The following is a 10,110-nucleotide window of genomic DNA, read 5'->3' on the forward strand; positions in this document are numbered from 1 at the left end:
CCTGTACAGGTAGAGTTATTTAAACCATAAATGGGTGGTTTGGGTTCTGGAGGTGTGGTTACAGCAATTGTGCTTGGTTGGCGTGGCCTGTGCCTGGTGGTGGGGCCCAATGTGATATCTTTTCATGGGGCCCAAAATCCCTGGCGGCGCCCCTGGTCCCAGCAGCTTCTATTTCTACAAGATCCCCGACCTCGGCCTTGGTGAAAGGCGAGATCTACCTATTGCAGAATTGAGTGAAAAAGACAGCCCAGACTGTACTTCCAATTTGAGGCCTTTTATGTCGGCTAATTGCATCTGAATTATATCCAATCATTCGGTGCAACTTCCAATTTGATTAAACCAAGAACACAACATAACTAACATGTCAAAAAGGATAAATATATATATTTACATCATACCTATCATTTTAAGTTTAATTCATTCCTTAATTACAATCCTAAATATAAAAGCATGTAGCTTATTTTCCATTTGTTTGAGTGAATGAGTACATTATTTTGTTGACAGCAACAACAACAGCAAAGGGAAAAAAATTGAATGGAATATAACAAAAAGTGTTTCTGAAGTGAATTACCTACCCTACCTTTAAGATCGATATTCAAAACAGTTTCAAAATTGTACAAGTTGAAGCTTTTGTTTGAACAGGTTGCAAGAGCGCAGGTACTTGCTTTCAAGCAGAACAGGGGCAAACAAACTTAGAGGAGTGTTTACGTGTTCGGTGTAATTACGTACAACGTCCTCGACAACTTCTGTAGTCCTATTCAGCCACTTGTTAACAACCATCGTTTTTCAGACACGTAAACTCTTCAAAAATTATCAGTGGGGTCACTGCTGATGTGTTTAATGTCGTAGAACAAAACGTGATCCGTCTCTTAAATGTGTCTCAACCACAGACCTTATTTCCAGCTATTTTTCAAAATCCTATGGAGAAATTGCATTGCTTTTTTGTTGAGGGAACCGGAAGTGGTAAAGTGCTAATTTACTTCCTGGTTTTAGGACGCGTCACTGCACCCAGCGCCATATAGACTGAGAGTTACGTCATCTCCGTTCACTCCAATGGACCACTTTTTTACAGCAATGGCGGATCGTGGAGCCTCTAAATCGTTCCCCGGAAGTTAGCGCCAAGGCTAGCAGAGCTGTAGAGTTGCAGCATAATAGACCGTTCGTGACGGACTTTTAAAGGTAAGAAGAAGTTTAAAGATTTATATTGCGGATATTATCAGTACATCTGATTCAAATTAACATGTGTATTAAAGGATGTCAGTGGATTATCCCTAAATGAGTAGATTTAGGGAACGTTTACAGATAACAGATTAAGCTACCTACCGGATCAAGTTAGCAACACACGTTGAACAGCCTTTTAATTGTAAATTCCGTTCTCTTAATGTCATTTCGTCCAACGTTGTTGAATTAGAGAAGAGGGGCTTCTAAACAGGATTGTATGCGTGGGTGGAGGGAGTTAAATATTAGATAAATATAACTTTGGTGCGTGTAAGAGTGAGTGTTTTTAGCAGAGCCATATTGTGTCCTTGTGATTATGTTGATTATTACCTATCTGTATTATGTTGCAGCTCAGCTGATTTTGGATTGATGGCAAAGGGAGAGGGACTTAAGTGAGAGTGAAAACACAAGGTAAGTTTAATACTACTGTGTTATATAAGTAAGCATACTAAACATGTATTCTATCACTGTATTATATAAGTAATCTTGTTAGTAACCTACTGTATGGCAGGTGGAGGGGCAGTGATGTTACAGGTGGAGGAGCAAAAACTGCAAGACTGCAAACTCACAAGACAGAGAAATCAAAGTTTGTTCTCCAGAGAAGAGGTTGATTTCACTTCAACTTTTTATTTAATATTTTCTAAAGATGTGGAAATGGCAAAAAAAAAAACTTGAGAGCTGTAACCAAGACAACTGTAACAACATGAGTAGAGAGCCACCAAGGTTTTTCAAGTCCCTCTCTTACTCCATTTTGCCAACCCAAACTTCCAGGTACATGACAGGACACCTTGCTTGTTTTTGTTGTTTGCGCTCCTCTGGCTGGGTGCTGGCAGGTGGAGGGCAGTGATGTTGGCAGGTGGAGGGGCAGTGATGTCACGGGTGGAGGGGCAGTGATGTTAGCTGGGTGCTGGCAGGTGGAAGAGCAATGTTTAGTCCAAATATTTCCATTGCAACGACTAATGGAAATGATTGCAGCTGTGGATCTGTTTGGGGGTTGCTGGATGTGGTAGCTTGGCTGCTGTTGTTCCTTTTCACCTTTTTGGATTGGCTCTTGCTTCCAAAATGGCCATCTTTTAAATGTTTTTCTTTTTCTGTCATTTCTGATTTGTCTGGCCTCAATTCTCAGCCTCAGCCGTATGAATCTTTTTACGAGTTTTTGATGTACTCCACAGCATGACGGAAGCCTGCTGGAGAGGGCCTGAGCTTCTTTCTCCAAGACACCCACTGCGTTGGGGAGCTGCATGAGGGAAGAACCAGTCTTGGTCCTAAATAGTTCCTCAATCTGGTGAATGAAGTCAAAGACTTCTTGGGAGGGACGACAAAGAGCACCTGCCTTGAAGTCTTTTAAGTCCACTAACCAGTAGCGTGGCGTGGGGAAAAAATTAGGGGAAGCCAATAATACGTCCTTTCTTTTGGGGGGGGGGGGGGGGGGTGGGGGGGTGTGGTGGTCAATGTAATAACGGAACCAGATGAGTGATTACAGCGCCCGGTATCATTTTACACACATTTGTATCATACAGATGCAGGACTTACACACGCCTGTTATCTGACCGACAGGTCCGCACGCACTCTCCAGCCCAAACTCTAATAAGCATTAATTCACAAACTAAATCAGGACGTTTAACGTTTTACGTCCTGTTCGCTCCTTTGTTCCTCGCTGTACACAGCTCCAGTTTGGGCATTGGCCTGTCATCAGATTGTATTTGTTGTTGCTGCTGCAGCGGAAGTTTAGTACAATGATTTTTGATTAAATACTCCAAATCTCCACCCTCCATAATTGCACTTGCTTCAGTTGCTTGCTACTTTCTAACGGCGGTAAGAGTGGTGCAGTGACGCTATCTATCTTCCATCGATTAGATTTATGATTCGAAAATTATAAAAGTAGGGTAGACATGTGGATATTATCCGACTGAACAAAACGTACATTTACCTAACAGGTTCGTTTTCCACTGACCTTTTTTCGAGCTATTTTCCAAAATCCTATGGAGAAATCCCATTGCTATTTTGTCGAGGGAAACCGAGCGCAGCTTACTTCCGCTTTTTGGGACGCGTCACTGCACCACTAAGTTGATGCGATTTGATTGGATTGTGAGGCAAGGGAAGCCAGCCGCCTCTAGCTTCCCTTGGCATGGCCCTGACCAATCACAGGTTGGCAGGGGCATGACGTGGGCCTCATCTGATTGGTCAATCCCTCCATTTTTTTTCACCAAGGGAAGCAAATTTCGGCTGGCCTCCTCTCGCAACAGAGAGTGCAATCTACTGTTTCACCATAACACCTAGAGGGGCGCTGTTTCACTCTTTGTAAAATACTCAATGAGAATGGGGGAGAGACGGGCCGGCAGCGACACACAACAAAGAATTTCCGAAACTAAACGAAGTGTTTTTATTTATTTATTAAAATTATAATTACAATCCGAAAAAACAGGGGAAGCCTGGCTTCCCTTGGCCTCCAGGAGAAAACGCCACTGCCACTAACAAGCTGTTGTCACCAGAAGGACTCTCATCATGGTGCTCTGTTGCAATTTTGCATTTTTCACAGATGCTGGCAAACTTCATGATTTTGTGGACGATGTAGCCTGCAAGATGGAAGAGAATACATTTCTCAGTTTTTGTGAGGTCAGGTGCAGCTGCTCTGTTCACCGCCATCAGCTGTTCCACTCTGACTGATGGAGTGATTTTTGGCTCCCCTGTGTCCAGGAAGTCTGCCAAAAAGCTACTGTGGTCTTCCTGATAGCTCCCAGAGCTGATGGTGGTGAGGAACTGCCCCACAGATATGATTCTCAATGCACGATGGAATTCCACTGGAGTTGGGACAGGATTTTTAGACCTCACACAGCTGAATGTATTTTCAAGGCAGTCTTGTGTGAACCTTAACGTTAACACAAACCTGTGTCCTTGTGTAAGCATCTCCTCTTGTATGGCCAAAATTGATGTTGTTGCCATTATCACCCCTGTTTGAACAGGCTTCCAGCCTCCCTTTTGACCTATCTTTATCCCACGAAACAGATGGACGATGTTCTGGAGGACGGTGATGGCCTTTTGGTACTCCTCCATCTTGAGCCTGCTCAGGGCTGTAATTGGATGGCGAGATGACATGAGATCAAACCAACGATCAACCTGCTCCAGGAACCACGATGTCGTCAGGTAAGACAGAGGGCGGTTTTCTTGCTGCACCATGTATTTCAGCCCAGCACTTGTAGCCTTACTGAACACATTTAGAGCAAGACCAACCTTCATGTTATCAAAGTGACTTGGCTCGATGGCTGCAGCTGAAAGATGGGGAGCTATTTTTAAGGCCATCCCTTCCTGAAAGGTCAATAAGTCCTTAATGGGGACCACAGAAACCTCGTTAGAGGGGAGGTTCTCTCTGTTAACAACATCCTCAGGAATTATGAAGACCTGCCCACGGACAAGGGCACTTTCTAGATTTTTTACCAGATGTGGGACATCGGGCATGAAATAAAGCTGCCTGTCTGGTTTTGCTGGATGTGGCACCGATGTTTTATTTTGGTCCACCCCAAAGGATTTCCAGATGGCTCGGTTTGGGCTACCCATGTCGGTGGTGACATCAAGCACATGTAGCCCAATGGATGCTGCCCTCTGTATTATATCAATAATGATTGGCCTGTACTCTGCTCCATTGGTAGAATTGCCAGTGTAATGATATGCCACTACTTGCTTCCACCGTGTTGTGTTTCCAGCCAACATAAACACACAAGCATGTGTTGCCACTCCAGTGTGACCTGGTAAAGTCACATCAACGTACAGTTTGCCTGTAATCATGTCCAACATCACACTTGGTGTGATTGCCATTTCATCCAAAGTCAACACACACTCCCTTTCAAGGTCTGTCAATCTATCTGCTTTCAATTTTAGGAAATCAAAGACCTCTGTCAACACACCAAGCTCAAACGTAACACATTGCTTCCTTCTTTGCAGTGTCCTTATTCCTGGAAGGGGAATCTGCAATTCCTGCAGAGTTTTGTAACCCGTTGGTCCGCACGCAAAGCAACATTTTAAAGCCTGTAAAGCCTAATTGTCTCATTGCTCCATTTCATCCCCCTTTATAGAAATTCATATCACATCTGTTACTGATGACATTTGTCGTACTTTGTGAAACTCACAAATAATAAAGTTCCATAACTTCAGTTGGGAACAAAGACCACACATTATCTCGCCAAGGCAATTTCCCATCCAATAGGTGTGCTATATAGGTGTGTATAATAGGGGTTTCACCAACTAATCGACTAGTCGACTTACTTTACCACTAGTCGGCGCTTTAGGCCCTAGTCGACTAGTCGTGGAAAAAAATGGAGGTAAACGAGGTGCTGCAAAATGCTACAAAACACGTCCAACATTCTTATGTATGGCAGTACTTCAACGAAGATGTAACCAACTCCACAGTGAAGTGTCAGTTGTGTACAGCTGTACTGAAGTACAATACAAATGCATCTGCTATGCGCAACCATCTGAAGATGAGACACCCGCTGCCGACAGCTAGCACTAGCAGTAATGCTAGCACCAGTGAGCAACGGACCGGCGTCAGCACTGAACATAGGCAAACGAACAGCAAGAAAACACGGGTCAACAGTGATGCGGATGATGAGCTACGGGATTACTGCCAGCGGACACCGCATATCCCCACAATGGATAATCCACTGGAGTGGTGGGCAGAAAACGTGCACCGCTTCCCCCGCTTTCGAGGAGCTACCTGGTTATTCCAGCCACAAGCACCCCGAGTGAGAGGGTTTTTTCCCTGGCAGGCAACACTGTCACACGAAAGCGGTCAAGCCTCCTTCCCTCACATGTCGATGCGTTGGTGTTCAAACCAAAAATATGGAAAGGTGGACGTTATCGTGGAGGACAGTGAATAAAGTGTTGCGCAATGCGCTGTTGCGCACTGGATTTACGTGGCATTTATGTAAACAAGAGTTTTTTGCTGTCGATTTTGGTGAGTCCAGTGTTTGTTATTTACTCAGCCATGTAACACAAATTAAAATGCAGTGTTTAATGTTACTGTATGAGTTCCAATAGAAAATACAGTTGTAAACCTCTCTTTGTGTGTCTCTATTATGACGTAACGACTAGTCGACTACTATTTTGAAAAACTAGTCGACTAGTAAATATTGGTAGTTGTGAAACCCTTAGTGTATAACCCTTTCTCCTGTCTGTTACTGCCTCTTTCAGCACAAGAACCAGAGGGGGATTCAATGGAGCCTGAATACCTGCACTGAGACCCTCACCCTGCACCCTGAGTCTTAACTCTCAGTGTTTTTCAAGCCTTTCCCTGTTTTTTTTAATTAAACAAAAATATTAAGCTTTCCAAGGGTGTGGTTTTTGTTTTCTGAAAAAGTGCAAATGCAGTGTTTGTATATAATTACCTCACATATTTGTTTGCTGTTGGTCGTGAAATTGCTCCTGCTGACTTGAGCCAGCCATTTTTTCCTCCGCTCTGTGTCAGTGGGGAAGCCGTACATTCGTACTCCTTTCTCGGAGCGATTTGAGCATCCCCATGCAGCACAGCAAACCATGGTGGCAACTAGGAGGCAGCACAGCAAACCAGGACAACACGAAGGAAAAGGCACAGACAAACTGCATGATATGCTATTCAATGTTTATTGAATTCCATGTATTTGCAATGGATGTTCCTAAAACAACAACATTTAACATCATCATCATCATCATGCTGCTGCTGCTGCTGCTGCTGCTGCTGCTGCTGCTGCTGCTGCTGCTGCTGCTGCTGCTGCTGCTGCTGCTGCTGCTAGTCCTTTGATAGTCACCTGTCTGTCTCCTGTCCTTTCTGAAAGCCATAAAGATGACATTAGTCTAGTCTCTGGAAACTACCATGAATTTAAGAAAATGGTAGAAATGAATCTAATCTGAATTTTGAAGCATTCCTTTAGATCCCCTCCCTCTAAATATATCAATAAACATTATAAAGTGATGCTCCTGACTACCATACAAGTTTAAGAAGATAATATTGGTTTGAAAGAATTCAAAGCTATAAATAAACAGCAACAGGCTCTTTAACCAAGGCACTGTTAGCCTAACATGTAAACTAGTTGTTCACACTAATCCTAATATTATCACTTAATATTAGCAAATTCTATTTTATTTTTTAAAACACATTGATGTAAATACGTACACATATCGATTTGTTGTATAAATATTGCAAATCAAAACCTTTATTCACTAATAATTACCAAAAATCGTAGTTCTATCTCCTGTTATCAATGCATTCACATTGCTCGCCATGAACGTCCCGGGAACGATCCTCGTCTACATGAACCACGTGACGATAACCGTTTTTGGACTTCCGTTGTCGTAACTTTTCTATCTATATGGCACTGACTGCACCACTCTATAGAGAGGCGAAGTCCCGCCCTTCTACTTCCGCCCCATGGGACCTTATTTCGGAAAAATTATGTATGGAAGTCAATGGGGAGAGAAAGGTTATCTTTCGATCCCGTTTGAACTGTGCCACGAATTACACATATGATGTTTCTCAATTTAAAAGATAATTTAGCTTTTTTTGTTATTTTGTTTGTCAATCTTAAAAAATATTTCCATGTCAAAAAAGTCACAGTTTGTCGTAAAACTGTTGAAATATAAGACTATAAAAAATACGCAACTAGAAAGACTACAAATCCCAGAGTCGCGTAAGTGATGTTATCAGGGGCGGACTGGGGGGGGAAAGTGGCCCGGGGATTAATTGACAGACAGGCCCACTTAATGCGCGGCATGTATCGGCCGGCCGGCGACGAAAGTATGTTACTTAACAAAAAACCCTATGCATTGTATGTTCTTTTGGACCATTATTCATATAGTAATCACATTACCTGAGCCCTTGAGTTGCCTAGAGCAAACATAGTTACAGCATATATTTAGTGATTTTAATGTTAACATATCATTGATGCAATAACATTTGGACCCAATTTGCCTGACTTGACACATGGAATAAAACATTGGCGTAGGAAGCATCCTCAATGTGGGACTCACTACCCCAATCCATCAGAGACAATTTAACAGGGGGTGTGGGCACGTGGTGGACCTAACCTCCTCTAGGGGGGTCCGGGGGCATGCTCCCTCGGGAAGATGTTTTTTTAAATGTTCAAGTTAAATGCATCAATCTGGTGAACTTGGAGAGCAAAATTAGGGACTAAATCTATGGATACATCTCTCAACACCCATATGAACAGATTTACTTTTTCTTTCAACATTTATTTGAACAGCAAGTGGAAGCAAAAGTAACTGCACCCAAAACAATAAGCCTGCTAGCTAACTAGCCTAAACTCAGTAACAGAATGTGGGCAACACGTTCTTCTCCACAGCCGCGCGACCTCTGAGTCAGACGTCATTTCCCCCTTTTCTACGGGTACAGCTCATGGATGTATAATAAGAACTGGATACAGCGTGGAAGGCGGGGCCTCATTCATTCCTATGAGAGTTGCTCATTGGCGCATGGATGACAAAATGGCCCAACTTTTGAGAGAGTGAAACGTCACAGATTACCCAGCATGCCTGAGAAGTACCCGTATGTGAGCTCATAGAGCATGCGCAACTTTAACCACGCCCCCCAAAAGGCTCGTTCACATCACAAGCACGTCAATTTGCGTACACGTAACAGGACCGTGCGTTCTGGATTGTTATGATGGATTTGATATTAACGAATAACGAGGCGGCCACGGCAGTTAGCAGCTAGCGGCTAGCTAGTGTAACGTCCGAGCCATTAGTAGTTATGCTAACGTGCACATAAATCGTTATGTACTTTTATATTACGCTGGTGTAACACGATCTAGTGATGGTTTTGTTCAGCATTGCCAGCTTCACTGTTGAGCTTTATGTTGTGCCCAGTGGCGGTTCTATGGGGTGGCAGCTGCCACCTCAGAAAAATGCCTTGCCACCCCAGCTGCCACCCCAGTTGACAGCTTTGTTTTGAAAGAAAAGTTGTGGCTCATCGGACATTTATGAGAGAAAATCTCTAATGTCTGAGTGCAAGTGAATGCAGCACAAGACGTGAGCCTTGTAACCCCTCCCCCGGCCCTGGCGCGAGCCTGGAAATATGATTGGCGGTGATTTCATTTGAACGGGGGGACAGCGCAAAACGAGAAGCATTTCGGATCCAAGTAGACGGAAGGAATGAGGTGTTTGCGGTCTACAATGACAGAGAAGAGTCTGTCAAGTTTGGCTGTAAGGCAAGGCAAGGCAAGTTTATTTATATAGCACTTTTCTGTACGTGACAATTCAAAGTGCTTTACAAAACAAATTAAAAGACTTTTTAGGATAAATACAGTAAAAACACATATATAATGGCATTTTACAACAGGCATTACAAAGCAAAGATAATAAAATAATAAAAATAAACACCACAGGTATACAATACTGGCATACTGTAGTGTGAATATGAGCATCTCGATTAAAAGCAGCCAAAGAGATATTTTTTTAGTCTCGATTTAAAAATAGTAAGTAACTAGCAATAGTAGCTACTTTAAAATCAATTCTTTGGCCGACTGGAAGCCAATGTAAAGATTTCAGAACCGGACTGATGTGATCCACTCTTTTAGTGTTAGTGAGGACACGTGCAGCAGCGTTCTGAATCAGCTGCAGCTTTCTGATGGATTTCTTTGTCAGCGCTGTGAATACACTATTGCAGTAGTCGAGTCTACTAAAGATAAAAGCATGGACAAGCTTTTCTAAGTCCTGTTGTGACATTAGTTTTTTAATCCTCGATATGTTCTTCAGGCTGTACTCAGCATTGAATCAAAATGCACCATAGCTTTAAATCTTAATCAGTTTGTGAGGCGTTTTGCTGAACACAATGGTAATCGCCTCATTCAGCTGTTATAGGCATGCCAACTTGATGCTCTGCTCACGGATGACTCGATGAGCATA

The 10,110-nt window shown here is 43.0% G+C and overlaps 1 long non-coding RNA gene across 1 annotated transcript; it reads left to right on the forward strand.

Moving 5' to 3' along the window:
• Window positions 1-1,128: 1,128 nt before the first annotated feature.
• Window positions 1,129-2,466, forward strand: LOC307019578. The gene is made up of 3 exons (XR_013802695.1): window positions 1,129-1,179; window positions 1,569-1,629; window positions 2,391-2,466. It is a non-coding gene; the product is annotated as an uncharacterized lncRNA (long non-coding RNA).
• The last annotated feature ends 7,644 nt before the right edge of the window (window positions 2,467-10,110 follow it).

The sequence above is a fragment of the Notothenia rossii genome, assembly GCF_949606895.1.
Source record: "Notothenia rossii genome assembly, chromosome: 9".
Classification (NCBI taxonomy): domain Eukaryota; kingdom Metazoa; phylum Chordata; class Actinopteri; order Perciformes; family Nototheniidae; genus Notothenia; species Notothenia rossii.